Source organism: Lissotriton helveticus, chromosome 2_1 (assembly GCF_964261635.1).
Source record: "Lissotriton helveticus chromosome 2_1, aLisHel1.1, whole genome shotgun sequence".
Classification (NCBI taxonomy): Eukaryota; Metazoa; Chordata; class Amphibia; order Caudata; family Salamandridae; genus Lissotriton; species Lissotriton helveticus.
The window spans coordinates 410392196-410408495 of NC_136059.1; positions in this window are offsets into that span (position 1 = coordinate 410392196).

A 16300-nucleotide genomic window follows, 5' to 3' on the forward strand; every position below is an offset into this window, starting at 1 on the left:
ACGTTAGCCTATGGCTTTGTCCGTCGTGGAGTTTTACATACACAACCCAGTCAACTTCTGCCACGGCTGTCTAATTCCAAATGACCTTATGGCGAGGTCAGGCGCCCGCCATTTTAGATGGTGAAAAAGTGTGTTTGTCAATGTTGAATATATCCCCACCATTCAAAATATTTTATTGGTTTTCATATGTAACACGTATTCACACTATGTTCCTTACACAAGTTGTTTCTGTTACATGTTATCGTATTTTACAATAACTACCAATCATTCTATTTGTACATACTTACAACAATATATCCAAGGATCTGTGTCAGCATTAGCGTTATACATGAACATATAATATTCTCTACATTTGAGCGAAACATGCAATGTGTATTCTTCTTAAGAACCAACAACCCTCGTAACTCCCCCCTCCCCAAACATCCCTGGTCACAGTTCCGTTCTTACAGTATTTCCGAACCATGTATATTATACCAAAGTCTCAGTTTGCATGCGATGAAACGTACAGTAGCTCTGTATTACACGACGGGTTGAGGCATGGGCATTACATGTCACCAGTTGGCATACATCAGTTAATCGCCTACATCTATATCAGTTGACTTCAGCTCTTCTAACATAGTCTCCCATTCCAGTGCTATTGGTTGTTTGCGCAGTCCTCTTATTTCTTCCCTATGCAACGCTGCACCCTCTGCACAGCTCGAGCGTATCATTTCCGCGTGCCAGCTCGACATTTCTGGGGGTTTACTTGACTTCCAGCGCATGGTAATGGTTCTAATAGCCAATATTAGTGCAAGATCTATGAATCAATATTGTGTCTTGTGTTTAGATAAGTGTTTGTGCAAACCCAACAGACATTCTTCCACTGTGTCTCGGATCCTATGATGCGCTGCCTCCCCGGTTATCTCTCTAATCTTGATCCAGTATCCCCTTATCGTCGGGCACGCCCACAGCATGTGTATTAGATCCGCCTTTTCTGTCTTAATTTAATTTAAAGGAGTTTGTAAAGCGCCTGGTGACGCCTCCCGGCGTGTCCCCGCGCTGTGGAGAGAGCATATTAGAGGGACAGAGAGAGCACAATCACAAAGTAAAGAGGCAAGTTTTCAACTTCTTTCTAAAAGAGGACTCATTAATCTCTAGCCTGATATCCAGAGGCAGGAGGTTCCAGTGCCTAGCCGCTAAAGTGCGGAATGATCTACCTCCCATTCTAGCTTTTTTGGGGCAGGCAGTTCTGAGCAGACCCATTCCTTTGGATCTGAGTGGTCTGTTGGGTTCATACAAGGATGCCAGATCCAACATATAGGCCGGTGCTCTGTGATGGATTACACCTGGGACATGAATGTTGTGTTTGTGGGAACATTTTATCTAATCTACACAGGGTCAAATAAGCACGATGTAGCACCATAGTTTGTATAAATTTGAATTTTGAATTCCTTGATACTTTGAGGATGCTCAATTACAGCCGTCCATTCCTTGTCTGTCAGGTCTCTACCTATCTCCCCCCATGTGTTTTTCAACATATCCAGAGAGACACGTGTATGTGCGCTAATACCAGTGTATATCGAACGGATCAAGTTTCACCCTTTTCCCATATAATGCACCATCTTGACCAACTCATTGTAGGTAGGTTCCCTCCTTTGCGGTGCCCAATACTTCTTTACGTATTGAATCAGCGCCGCATGCGTTAAATACAGGTGTGCTGGGGCTCCCGTCTTTTTAATAAAAGTGTCGTGATCGAGCAGGGTCTCATTCCCAAATAAGTCTGCTATCGTGCTAATACCCTCTTCAGTCCATGGCGCTATCTTGCGACTGGTGAGTTTGTCGCTTGCTAGTGGGATACCTAACAATGGAATGTTGCCAGCATATGCAGAGGGCGCGTTCGCATACCGCAATGCTGCTTTCCAACATTTTATCGCAGTGTCTAACGGGGGGGGGGGCAAGTCCCTCGGGCGTCTGTTCCCCGACAATAACAGAGCGTGTAATGTACCATTATCTATGTCCGTGTCAGTGTATCCTATTATCTGTAGGTTGCGATCTGCGGTCCAGTATGATAACCATTGTAACTGGCAGGCGTAGTAATAAGCACGGAAGTCTGGAACTCCCAGTCCCCCCATACGGGTACTCACTTGCAGCTACTTCAAACTTGTACGCCTTTTATCCGTACCCCAGATAAGATCTATTAGCAGAGTGTTCAGTGTTTTGAAGGTGGACTGTGGTACTATTAACGGCAAGTTCATAAAATAATACAGCAATCGCGGTAGAACAACCATTTTTGCTATGGCAGCTTTTCCCATAACGGACAATGGCAGTGAAGTCCAAAAGGTAACACTGGATTGTATAGCTCGAATTGCCCTATGAAGGTTACCTTCTAGCATATCTGCCTGAGCTCTATATATTTGGATGCCCAGATACTTAAACGTGCTCGGTGCTATCTGAAGTTTGGTATCTCCGAATTCTATGTCCACAACTTCCGCATGTTCCATAAAGAAAAAAGCATGCGATTTTACAGTATTTAAAGTGAGTCTTGACAGCCCTTCGAATTGTTTGTACGAGTCAAATATTGGGGCTAATGGCAGGTGGAGGTCTCGTGTGTACACAATAATATCGTCGGCGTACGCGGAGAAGAGGTGTGTTGTGTTCCCCATCGGTATTCCCCAGCCCAGTAAGTTCTGTCTCAAAGTCATCGCCAAGGGTTCCAGCGCCAGAATGAATATGAGAGGCGACAACGGACAACTTTGCCTTGTCCCTTTATGTATCGTATATGCTCCAGATATATGCCTGCCCGTTCTTGCTCGGGCTGTCGGGGACTTGTACAATAGACGTAGCCATGTTATGTACCCTTCCGGTATCCAGAATTTCAGTAGCACTTTAAACATATATTCCCATTGTATTGAATCGAACGCTTGCCTGCGTGGGGGAACCGTTTTGGTGCTTCAGTCATTAAATAATGCAATTTCCTAATATTCAGCAATGTTCTCCGCGCGGGCAAAAACCCGGTCTGGTCTGTGTGGACCATTGTGACAGATATGGCAATAACCTATTGGCCAGCACTTTACTCAGTATTTTGTATTCAGTGGGCAATAACTATAGCGGGCGATAGTTAGCCATATCCATTTGTTCTCTCCCAGGCTTTGGTAGCGATATTACTAGCGCCCGTGCAGTGGTGAGAGGTAAGGCGCCTTCCTCCCAGACTGCTTTATATAGGTTTGTCAGTTGGGGTACTAGTGTCTCTGCATACGTAGCGTAAAATTCGATGGGAAGCCCATCCATACCAGGAGTCCTATTACATGGGAGTCCCTTCATAGCGCTTTTGATTTCGTGTTGTGTGATAGGTCCTGCCAAACCTTTTTTTGCCAAAATCGGTAGCACTGGGAATGGTAAAGAGGACAGAAAAGCCTCCATTTGTTCGCTGGTAGCCGTTGCTGTCTTACCATATAATGTGGCATAATACTGCCATTTTAGATGCTGATCTCCCCCTGATTGAAAACCCTCGTGCCATCCATGGCTCTAATTTCACGTATCACTACTGTGGGAGGGGTATCTCGGATCAATCTAGCCAACAAAGTTCCTGCCTTTCTGCTTCCGCATGTGCACGTCGAGTGTATCCCTGTTAATCTATAACTATAAGTGATTCCAAGAGTTCGGCATGATTAATTCGCACCTCTTGGAGTGGGCCCTGTTGTCCACCGTCAGGCGCTGCCTCTTGTTCTAGTCTGTCCATTCTTTCTTCTACTTACACAGAGATCTATGGAGTTCTTGTCTCGCTCCTACCGCCACACTAATTGCCTTACCCCGCATGACTGCCTTAAAGGCATCCCACTCCACCAGTCTACTTGTTGCCGTGTTACTGTTTTATGCAAAATAACAATCTATAGTGTGTGATATATCACTACAGAACACTGGGTCTTCCAACAACTGTGGCCACAACTGCCACGTAGGGACCGGAGTGGGTATTTTGCCCCATGTAATGACTATCTCCTGTGGGTTGTGATGCGAGAAAGTCTTTGGAAAGTATGTGGAGTGAAGCACTTGCATGGCTATGCTGTTAGAGCAAAAGATTCTGTCAAAACTAGTGTGTAGGTCATGGACCGCTGAATAGAAGGAAGAATTCCCGTTACCCAGGATGATGCATCCTCCACACATCACATACTCTCATCCTTCAGCCCATCTAACCAATGCTTCAGTCTGTTTAACAACCCCCGCACCGCGTAGTGGCGGGTGCGACCTATCCAAGGACACGGAAACAGTCAAAACAGAACCCTGCCAGAAAGATTCAGAAGGTCCTGCAGAGGGATCCTATAGAATTAAAGGAACAACAACCAATCATTCAGAACCAAACAATGTGTCATCCTTTATATATATATTTTATTGATTCATTTTTTTAAAGATTTTCAAAATTTCATAAATCGATATTATAAACATTAAAATACATGGGAATTCATTGTACAGCAATTAGGATTAGAAAACCCCATGAAGGATATTGCAGATATTGTCCCACAAACACCGTACCATTCTCACATTCAACCATCTATTCTATTAACTAACATACGATCAATCTTACACATATCTGTACATACACGGAACCACTGGTACATGAAAACCATCTCACGGTTGACAAAATGGACAAGAATTCATAAAGAAAGGGGGTGTTGGGCAGGCGTTAAAAAGAAATTGAGGACTGATGATGGAATAGGAAATCCTGCCGCCAACACGAACCACAATCGTGTTGGCGGCAGGATTGTCTATTCCATCATCAGTCCTCCTTCTCATTTAGGTGCCCAGCAGAATGGGGCGCCGCCGGCACGGGTCAGCCGCCTCCAGTCTTCACCTGTCGCCAGGGAAAGTAGGCCGCCACGCAGCCGCGGGCTCGCTTGACGACGCTCCCGGGTCCTCGATCCTTCCTCCAGTGCGCCGCCCATCACAGCACTCGCCTCCTCTTTGCAGCCCTGGCACACGATCACAGGTTCTCTGCTTTGGCGTGTGCCTGCACCAGTTCCGGCTCCCAACACCGTAGGGCACCCTATTAGTGGACGTTATGCCTGAATTGGCTTTCCGCCTCCGTCTACACAGCAAGCCCTCCGAAGCGATATCGCGGCATTCCGCTCACAACAGACCCCACCTGACCGGCAACGAGTGTCCGTGCCTACTTTAACTTCAGGCTCTCGCAGTCGCACCTATCCGCCTGCAGTGTATGGCTCAGTATTTTCAGGATTTCACGGCCCGGTACCGGAGCTCTTCTAACAACCGCCCGCCATGCTTGGCTGCTGGCCACGCACCCCCCATGGTGGCTAGTTTGTTAACATATACAAAATGTGAATTTTACTAAAGTTTTTAATCAAAAACTGTATTGTGTAGTGCATTACTATGGTTAAATGCGATAGTTGGCGGTTTTGTATATACTTCAGTTGAATAAAGTTTTGATGAAAAAAAGGTGAATATGTAAATAATACAATTAAAATGTATTGTGTACACATCTAAACAAAATATTATCCATGTACAAAATGCTATTTTTACCTAAAAAATTACAATGTGGAATGTTGTTTAAAATTATGTTAAGAAGCCATATTTTTTTTTACTACTACATGAAATTTGTGTTATATATCATGAAATTAATATTTGCTAATGCCATGAAATGTTTTCACTTTTTTAATGCAGACATATGAACCCAGGCAGAGAGAGGAGACGATGGCCTCAAGTTTTGACCATTTCCTGACCTTGCCACCATGGAAGAATTAGGATTGAATAGGCAAACAGTTGTTAATTTCTTTTTTTTTTTTTTTGGGGAAAATCTTTTTATTAAGACAACAAGCTCCAAAACAGTTACACACTGTACAGCACCTGATAATAAGTGGACATACAGAAGGCAAAGTCATGCACAGAATCATCTTGAATATTTCGACCTGCATAGAAAGACTAGGATACATAGACAATGCTAGTCAGTGTCACAAACAGACTGGGTATCCATCAAATCCCCCCTGTACATTCTCCACGCCGCCCATATTTTCTCCCACTTCTTGGGACACCCTCTACTTTAATATATTACTTTTTCAGCCCTTTGGCACCAATCTAGATCTTTGCCACAATCTTCCACTGTTGGCAAGACATTACTACCCCATAGTCTCGCTATATTTCTTTAGGCGACCATATTTGCTAATGCCAGCCAGATCTTGTCCCACTTAGGCCAAGTGATGTCACTCGTCACTCCCAGGATGTGCCATCGGGCCTCCAGTGGGACCTCAGAGCCGACCACTTCAGACATTATGTCCGCCAGTCTGGATCAGTATGCCCGTATCCCGGCGCAGTCCCACAAAATGTGGAAGGTGCCCACCTCTCCACAACCCCTCAGACAGAACTGTGAGTCAACATAACCTATACGGTATTGAGTCGTGCGCGGGGTGTAGGAGCGGTGTAGGATGTGCAGCTAGACAAGTCTAAACCGGGCACGAATCGACACCTCCCGAGGACTCTGTAGGGCCTCCCTCCAATCATCTTCCTCCAGCAACCCCACCTCGGACTCCCATTTTTCACGCAAAGACCCCCAGGGATCAGCCAAGTTATTAATTAGCTTTTTGTACGTGAGGGAAATGGCTTTATCTATCATCAGGTCCAGCAATAATCTGTCTTCCAGTGGGGCATAGTCTGGTAAGTGTTCCCCTTGGTGTAGATGTTGGCAGATGGCATGTCTGAGCTGCTGGTAATGATGTCCCCCCTTTTCCATATATCACCTAACACATCGATGCCAATTAGGCTCCATTTGCGAAGGCCCTTCAATTTTGCAACCTCTGAGATATAATTCCCAGCCCACAGCGGGGTTTGTGCTGTAAGCTTCGCCTCCCAACCCAGCCGTTTTGTCGCCCGCTTCCATGTCCCCGCCCCCGCGGCCGTTTGTGGTGGCATAGGCGAACCGAGTCCACCCTTGCGATAAAGAGCGGACAAGTAGGTACCACTTCCTAAGACCATGCCGTCCACTCTATACGCCGGTTCATCCATCAGGGCGAACACCCACCCGTTGATGTTGACTAATTGGGCCGCCAAACAGTAGAGCCTAACATCAGGGACCGCGAGTCCTCCCTCATATAACCCCCGTTGGAGCTTTTTCAGAGCAATTCTCGGGCATCCCCCTCCCCAAAGAAGTGTACGCTGCTCCACGTCGATCGCCCGGAAAACCTTTTCCGGGACTGGAAAGGGAGTAGTCTGCAGAGCATAGAGTAGGCGAGGAAGGGTCATCATTTTAAATAGGACGACACGTCCCATCAAGGAGAACGGGAGAGTTCTCCAATGTTCGACGCCTCCTCGTAGCCGCTCCAGTTGAGCGTACACATTCAAACGCATAAACTTCTCCTCCGACTTCGTAATCCAGATACCCAAGTATCGGAAGGTCTCTTTCCATACTAGCCTCCGACATTCTTCAGCTAAGTTCGGAGGAGGTCCTGCCATCAGATGACCCAGGGACTTGTCCCAATTAATGCGATATCCGGAGTATTCGCCAAACGTACGCAGGATCTGCAGGAGTCGCTGAATAGTGTCGGCCTGCCTTTGTACATAGATTAGAACGTCATCTGCGTATAGCGATATACGCTCTTCCCAGCTGCCCCCTAGGTCAATATCTCACACCATGGGATCGGTCCGCACCCAAGCTGCCAGCGGCTCCAAGGCCAAGGCGAATAATGTCGGGGAAAGCGGACAGCCTTGCCACGTGCCCCGCCCCAACTGAAAATCCCTGGAGAGGGCACCGTTAATACGGACCCTTGCAAGCAGTGCAGTGTACAACAACTTAACCCATGCTCGAAAGTTATCGCCAAACCCCATTTGGCCAATATATGTATTGCCATTCCATACTGTCAAAGGCCATATGGGCATCCAGAGACAGTAGGGCCGCCGGCATATTCGGTGGTTATACACCACCTGAAGCACCCCAAACAAGCGTCGCAAGTTGAGCCTCGTGTTTCTATGTGGCACAAAGCCCGATTCATCCGGGTGGATCAAAGATTGAATGACCGCCCCATTCTGGTAGCTAGGATTTTGCCTAGGACCTTGGTTTCATAATTAAGGAGTGAGATGGGCCTGTAGGAGCTGCACAAATCCTGTGGTTTGCCAGACCTATGTATCACCACTATCGTTGCAGATTTAAGATCCTTCGGGAGTAGCCCTTCCTGTTTGGCTTCATTAAACATCTTTAACATGTGTGGATACACATCCGAACGACTCTGCCGGGAACCCATTGGGACCTGGCGCCTTCCCCGCCTGCAAGTCTCCCGTGGCAGCCTCTACCTCCGCCACCGTAATGTCTGACTCCAGGATATCCCTATCTTCAGGATCCAGTGTAGGCAAATGTAAGTCACGCAAGAAGTCATCACACTCCCACTCCCATCTCTCAGTGTGCAGCTGATAAATAGCCTCATAGTAATGCGCAAACGCCTCTGCTATAACTAAACTTGTGTCTCCGGTAGTCCCGTCTGTTGTTTGGATCCCCGGCACCCAACTACGGTCCCTGTCGCGCTTCTCAAGCCAGGCGATAATTTTATTAGCTTTATCCCCCAAATCATAAATGTGCCGCTGCGTAGCAATAGCGCACGATCGCACCTGGTCAGTCATCACATCCTTCAGTTCTTTTTCTTTGAGTCGCAGCTTGTGATTGAGTTCCTGCTCCCGCGTCCCCCCTAGCGCACTCTAAGGCGTGAAACTCTGTTTCCAGTTTATCAATCTGTGCATATTTCTCCTTTCTGCGTTTCCCTATCTCCGCCTGTACAAAATCCCTGGCCACAGTCTTAAAAGCCTCTCAGAGGCTGCACTGAGATCTAACGGATCCCACATTCTCCTCAAAATATTGGTCCACTCGCTCCCCGAACCGTTCCTGAAACTCCTGGTCCTTAACCAGGAAAACATCCAGCCGGGGGGGGGGGACCAGTCCCTCTCGGGACCCCCTAGCTGTACCCCCACCGGGGCATGATCGGATATACCTCTGGCTTTATGACAACTATTATGAAAGAGGCCCATGTGACCCACCTGCGTAAAGAGGTAGTCGATCCTGGACCCAGAGCCATGCGCGGCAGAGATATGCATGTTTTGTCTCAGGTGGGGCTTATGCGCCCTCAATAGGTCCACCAAACCCATCGCGTGCACAAAGTCCCCGAGATGACACATCCGCCCCGATCAGGCAGAGCCACGGACCTAGAAATGTCCCTAGACATCACATCATTCATATCCCCCCCCAGGATCAGGACATGTCCAATAGCAGTTTCCCAATATCCGGGAGAGTGGTGCTGTGTAGTTTTGGGGGAATGTAAACAGAGCAGAGATTAATCATATAACCCTCCCACCATCCAGAAATCGCCTCATAGCTCCCCAGAGGATCCAGCCACTTACATCCAATCACCAACAGATGTGAATTTTTTACAAGGATCCCGGTACCCCTAGAGCCAGTAGTGAAGCCTGCATGACCCTGTAGTGTGTATCCGAATCTGTTAAGGGCCTTATAATGATTACCTATCAGGTGTGTCTACTGCAGGAAGACTATGTCTGGGGCATGCCTGTGGAGATATTGGAGGACCATGGTGCGCTTTATCTTATTCTGCAGACCATTAATGCTCCAAGACAATATATTAACTCTTTGCGCCCTCGGTGTATGCATCATAAACAGCTAGTAGAAAGAACCTTAGAGGTGGATGCCCACGCTCACCGCCACCCGCATGTCCGCCATCAGTGCCATCGGAGCCAAAAGAACAGTACCATACACAAACCAAAATATAAAAAACAAACATTCAACTTTCCCCCCACAACCTCCTGTGCCCTCCCCCCTCCCTGCTATCCTGCTTCTCAGGCCAACATGACCCGACTTACCCCAACAAGCAGAGCAGCTGTCGCCCATAAAACGGAAACTTAGGGGGTGTGTGCTACAACCGGTTGGGCATCCTGATGGTCTCTCCCAGCCCACAACTTTATTGATCTAGCCGCTTTAACATCCCTTCCGAGGAGAGACAGAGCAAGAAGTGTAGGTAGGACCACCGGATACATGAATCAACCTCTCCGCCCCAAATTGTAACGTGTCCGAGTATCAAGTCAGATAGGGATCAAACGCCCCTTCTGTCAGTCATTCATGTTAGGTCCCCCACAGTACATCAGTGTCCCAGCAGTTTTGCCCAAAGAAGAAAGAATAAACTTTACCAACTTGGCCCTCCAGGCCAGGGCGTCCTCCTCATCCTCAGCCAATGTCCGGCGAGGCAGATAGGCTTCGCAACCTGGACCCCCAGGCACACGCGGTCCGCCTCGCAACCGTCGCTCCCTCTCTATCGAACCCGTGGAAGAGGTCGTAGAGCACACTGCAGTATTCGTCCACCTGTCTCCCGGTCGTGGACAATCAGGTTGCTTCACGTTCTCCTCCAGCCAGACGTGGGCGTCCTCCGGGGACGTGAAGAAGAAGGATTTCCCACGTGAAAGTAGCTTGAGACACGCCGGGAAGAACATCCTATATTTAATGCCACGATCGCGAAAGCACCTTCTTGACTCCATCAAACGAGCGGCGCTCCTGTTGGACCTTGAGGGTAAAATCGGGGGGGGAAAAAATCGGATGGTGGCATTGTCGATTCGGAGGTCTCCATGTTGTCGAGCGGCCTACAAGATGGCGTCCCGGTCCCTATAATTAAGGATCCGGGCAATGATTGTTCTCGGGGGAGCACCGGGTCGTGGTGGAGGAATCGGTGACCTGTGCGCTCTTTCAATAACAAAGAACTTGGAGAGTCGTTTGGGCTTCAGGTGGTTCAAGATAATGTCCTCCAGGAACAGGTCAACACTCGGCCCTCTATCTTCTCCGGCACTCCCACCACACAAATATTATTCCTGCGGGCCCTCCCTTTCTGGTCCTCCAGTCTGGCAACCGTTTGCTTCTGCTGGTGGGTCAGCTGCTGGACCTGTTATTTCAACATTTTGGTGGTGCGCTGAAGCTCGACAATAGCCGCGGTGTTCTGTGTGGCCTTCTCCGAGGTCTTATTCAGGTCCACCCGTTGAAGAGCCATTTCAATCATGACATTATCAATTTTAGCCTCCAGCGTCTTACCTAGAGTTTGTATGGCCTGCATGATGGAGGCCAGGGATGGCTCTGTCGTGCCACTCGACCCCTCAGAGAGGCTCTCCTCCGCTCCCCCTGCCGATGCCGTATACTTGTCTATTGTGTTGGTTTGCATGGTGGTGGACTTCTTAGGTTTCATTATTCTCTGTAAGAGCCCCCGAGATGATGGAGGGAACGCACCACTCACTGTGTCCACTGTGCACCTGCTATCTCCCCGTCGGGCTGCCCACCTATTACTTCTGGATCTTGTTATCCCGATCCGGGTGTGTGTCCGCTTGGATAGGACCGTGGTTCACGGCAGGATAATCTGCCCCTCAGGTTACCACATGCTAATCACAGACTGTCCTTTCGCCATCCCAAGCGCTGCTTCATAGAAACCAGTGTGCATGGCTCCCGACTCCCGGTGCGCCAATATTCACCATTCAGTGTGCCTCTTTCTCGTTTCAACTAGGCAGTGCACCAATCTATGGTGCCGCCCGCCCCGGACTCATCCTCCCAGGGAAGCGGGTGTCGCAAGGGGGCCCTCCCAACGCCCTGCAGCGACTCACCCCAAGGATGCGGAGAACCAGGGTCCACAACTCCGCTTCAGTGGTGACCAGACGTTGTCTCCTGCTCCCCGGCGCTCCCTGCCGGCCAGGCACAGCCCACGTCACCACTCGCGGACGCCTCAGGCCACCACACTCCGTCGCCACAAGGGGGGCAAAACCCCTCTAGGATCGCCACAATGTCCAGCCCTGGGAGGCCAAGGTAGACAGCAGGTCTCGAGTCTTCCTCTCCTCAATGCGGGCGATCCGCCATGAGGTGTTTGCCCTCCACGCGGGAGCTCAGCACACCTCCGTTCGCAGCAGGCACTTTCCTGGTGGGCCCCGCCTTGATAGGCTATGAGGCCTCGGCGATCCCAAGGAGCCGGCGCTGAGATCGCACCCGGCTCACGCGGGCACTCAAGGCCGGTGCTCCTCTCCACGTACTTGCTGCTTGTAGGCCGCAGGGGGCCTCTCCTCTGCCGGTCCACGTTGCGGTGCCGCCCGCGGTTGGAGAGGGATCGGAACAGCTCTCACTGGCTCTGCAACACCTCCACCTGCGGAAGCTGCGATTTTGGGAAACTGTGCGGCAGGATAAGTGCAGGATTTTTGGGGCCTACGGCTTTCCCCCAGCAGCGCAGTGATACTATGCGGCCATCTCGGTTGCCGCCAGGCCGCGCCCCCCCAACAATTGCTAATTTATGTCATCAGCTGCAGCTATTTCTTCTGCCTCACAAGCGGAATCCCACAGCAATAACACCAGTAGTGAAATCATGACAGTACTACACTGTGGCAGTATCTAATGGAATGTCACAACCAACTTTTAGTGGTGTGCTTCAAGAAGTTCTTTCTTCAATGATGAGACACATCAACAGTTTCATCCTGTTGCCACAACATGAGGATTTTTCCAATATGAAGGAAGGTTTTTATGGTTTGTGTCATCTACCACATGTTGTTGGAGCAATTGATAGCACACATATTGCCTTAGTGCTGAGAGAGCGCAAATTAAGAAAAAATGTAGAAGTGCACCATATTTACAAGCAAGTTGCATTAGCTTAGTAAATCTTTTATTAGAGTGTAAAATATATAGAGTGGAACTATATGAGTGTTTAAATTAGGATAAGAATACATATATCAGTGTGAAAACGAATGTAGAGGTTTGTAGAGATGTTAGAATGATGTTGAAATCCCATGTTATGTGGCTGCTGTATGGAAAATTTAATTAAATGTGTAGGCCACATGGCAGTTCACAGAGAATACAAGTAGCTGATGCATTTCCACATAATATGGATCTTAATATTATTGTAGTTCAAAGTATTATTGACTATAGAACTGAAGTATATGTTTTATATAAGTGTTATACTTAATCATTGTGTGTTATAAGTTAGAATACTGTTTAAACTAAAGAAATTGAAATGTTTGCAGAGTGCAGAGGCCCGTTTCATGTAATTCTAGTAGACCTGAATAGATAAAGTCATTTTGTTTGATCTGCATGTGCTCGTTAGAGAAAGGTCATGTTAAGCAGAAGACGCAGAGCCGCTCGATAGTTTACGACTTAGAAGATATGGTGGAGGCCGGAATTTGGGGCCCACAGTGAAAGTGTCTGTTTGCAGGTGCGAGGGGGTTTAATCAGGAAAGTGATGAATAGGCTTTGTTCAGAGAAGCCTGGCACGGTCCTGGAGGAGGCTTCAGGAATTTCCTGGGGGGTACCGTCCATCAGAAGAGGAGCCTGGGAAGCAAGGTCAACGTTAACGATGGACCCAGAGGAGTACCAGCACGGAAATTGCCGCCAGAACTAACACCACGTGAGGGGCGTCTCTAAGGGCGTTTCTATTGGAAATGTGATTTTGTATTAGGGACAGCACCCCTGGGTGGAGTTAGGGCAGATGGTCTGAGGAACCTTAGAGAGCGGATGGGTAGGCAGATAGGTTAACTGCGAGACATCAAGAAGACTAAGGGAAGTGTGTGATCTTCTTTGGAAGTCACCACGGCTGACACCTTTTTTAGGTTAAGAACTTGTTAAGTAGGGATGTCACTTAGTCTAGTGTAGGGACAGTCTAACCTGAATTTTTCCTTTCTGTAAATGACTTCCAAGCTACAGCTTGTGTCTATTCTTGCAACTTTAGTGATTCTGGAATTGGTTTTGGTGATATTCTTCTGCCGATTAAGAACATTTAGAAAATTCCTGTTTGTATTGATACCCGTATATCTTTTGAACCTTATTTTGAGATGTTTGTATCTCCAGTTAACTTTGGCTTTGAAATAAACTTTTAAAACGTATTCTTAGTAAGTGGTTCTTTAGAGTGGTGTAAGTCCTTAACTGTTTGACCTAGTAGTGGATTGCCTTTTACTCAATGATAGGTACCAACGGTTCAGTCGACCTGAGTTGGGATTTAGATCTATAACTATAGACCAGAAATCCCGCGTTAACAGTTGGTAGCAGAGTGAGGATGGTTACCTTCTTGAGGAGGGTGATCTAGACTAGGTTAGATTATCCCAAGGCCCCTAGAGATCGAGAGATGAGCATCGGAAGAATCGCCTGCCGAAGAAGGTGCTGATGGTGCGAGAGACAAGCAGCAGTGTCGGACGAGAGTGAGTATAACAAGGGTCATGCGTTGACAGATTGCGGTGTTTTGTGTTGTATTTGTATTGTGATGTCATGCGGAGTTGAATGCCTGTAGTGTGATTGAGAGAAGGTTGTGAGCGCGCGCAACCTGGTAAACTGGTAACCTCGTAAACGGGTGAACTGGTAAAATCTTAAGTCCGGGGTAGAGCTTAAGTGGTTCGGGTGTATCGAACATCCAGAGTAGTTGTCGACCAGAGTAAGGGGGTCATGAGGTACCATTGATCGCCCGCAGGACCGAGATAGGGGGAATGCAAGAGTGAGTGTGTGGGTAACGGACGCAGGTCGAAAGTTACCGTGTGCAAGTAACCTATCAGAGAAAGCGATTGTCTGGACGTACACGGAAAGACATTTCGTCGGTTAAGGTGACAATTACAGTTAGACTGTGGACGTACAGTCAAGGAAAGTGATCGCTTGGACGGAAGTAATCATTTTTCGGAGTATGAATGGGACGCATGCATGACCGCGGAGACGAGCGGAGAAAGGAGGGGAACTGCTGCGAACGGGGGAGAGTGACGTCGGCGAGAGCCGCGCTGTGATAGGGCAGCTAGTGTGACGTCGGTGAGAAGCCGCGCTGTGATAGGGCAGCTAACGAGAACCGTGCTGAGATTGGCGGATTGTCATCAGGAAGTAAATGAACGCGGAGAAAATAGAAATTTTGTAGATTTTGAACATGAAGTGTTTTAAATGTTTGAGAGGGATTTTTAAGAGAAAAAGAAGAGAATCCTATTACGGGGAAGAGGCACCGCCAGAGGGTACACCAGCTTACTACATGGCAACGAATGTTGGGTTGCATACTATACTGTGGCTTGATACTTGGAGTAAGATTACAGAAGGGAATGAGGAATTGACCTTTCCGAAATACGGAACGTTTAGATTAGAAGTGTTGCATCAGCTGAAAGCAGTCATGTCCTCACTGAGACCTTTGCCTAGACCAACACAGTTTGAGGCCCTTAATGCGTGGATTAGGGCGGCGCACGACAGGAGTCAGCACAGACGCCAAGAAAGGGTACGGCGATCAGTAAGGGCAGTGCAAGATGCTAAATGGGATGAGGAAGCCAAGAAGTGGAGGGTACAGGTAATTGAGATAGATAAGTTGTACCCCATGAGAGAGGTTACAGGAGGAAAGAAACCCATAGAAGAGGATGACGAGAGCGAGTCGGAGGATGGTCTGATAAACAGGTTGTTGATGGATAGACCGCCTCCGGACAATAGGGAGACGGAAGGTACGGGGCTCCCATGGGAAGACAGGGTTGGCATAGAAGGGTATAGGCCACTCCCTTTAGCGGATTGGGTACCTACCAAAGATGAAGGGTCACCCCAACATGGTACTGTACAGAGTGTAGTCAGAAGGGTTGTGGTACAGAAGACGCCAGCAACAGAGAGGGTTGAATCTTATGAATTGCCAGATGCTCTTCAAGTACCCGTTACCATAGGTCCTATACGGTCGATTTATCACCCAGAGAAGGGGAAAGAGGGAGAACAGGTACAGTTAGACAGGGAAAGAGTTGAGATGGAAAGGAGGAATAACACGACAAATGCCTGGAGGCAATTGCCATGACCGATAACGTGGAGCACCCCATTAGATTCAGCAGTGGATCCCACAACAGGGAAGGGGGGTCAGAGAGGACCGATGGACCTGAGGGGACCACGGCCGAAATCCTATAAAGAGTTGAGGGCTGACTTGAGAGAATGGGATGGGTCCACAGAAGCACCGAGCAACAGGTCAAGAGTGGAAGCAGAATGGGGAAATCGAGGAAAAGAGACATTGTCTCACTGCGGGGCTAGCGCAAGCAGTCAGGAGAGTAGAGGAGTTATACGTCACATTGACGGGGGAAATGGGCAGGAGCGAAGAGAGAGAAGTACAGGATGTGGAGAGATGTCTCGTCTCATTCAAAGTGAGGGAGACCAAAGGACACAAGAATACAGGGACAGGTTTAGGTGCACTCACCACGCACCTGATGAAAATGTGCAGCACTGGAATCATGGGAACACAGGGAACAGCGAGGGATCTTGCCATGAGTCGAGGGATCAGAGGTCACCGCCAAATTGTGAAGAAATGGGGAATAATGAAATGTCTTACCATGCACCTAG